This window comes from Arachis duranensis, chromosome 2, assembly GCF_000817695.3.
Source record: "Arachis duranensis cultivar V14167 chromosome 2, aradu.V14167.gnm2.J7QH, whole genome shotgun sequence".
In the NCBI taxonomy this organism is placed as follows: Eukaryota; Viridiplantae; Streptophyta; class Magnoliopsida; order Fabales; family Fabaceae; genus Arachis; species Arachis duranensis.
The window spans coordinates 20,476,032-20,476,375 of NC_029773.3; positions in this window are offsets into that span (position 1 = coordinate 20,476,032).

The window sequence follows — 344 nt, forward strand, 5'->3', positions numbered from 1 at the left end:
GTCCATCATTCTCCATGAAATAAGAGAAGATCAAAGAGCAATGAGGGAGGAGCAACAAAGGCAAGGAAGGGACATAGAAGAGCTTAAGGACATTGTTGGTCCTTCAAGAAGAAGATGCCACTAAGGTGGATTCATTCCTTGTTCTTATTTCTTTCTGCTTTTTGGTTTTTTATATTGTATGTTTATCTATGTTTTGTGTCACTACTTCATGATCATTAGTAGTTAATAACTATGTCTTAAAGTTATGAATAAATTCCATTAATCCCTCACCTCTCTTAAATGAAAAATGTTTTAAATTCAAAAGAACAAGAAGTACATGAATTTCGAATTTATCCTTGAATTTA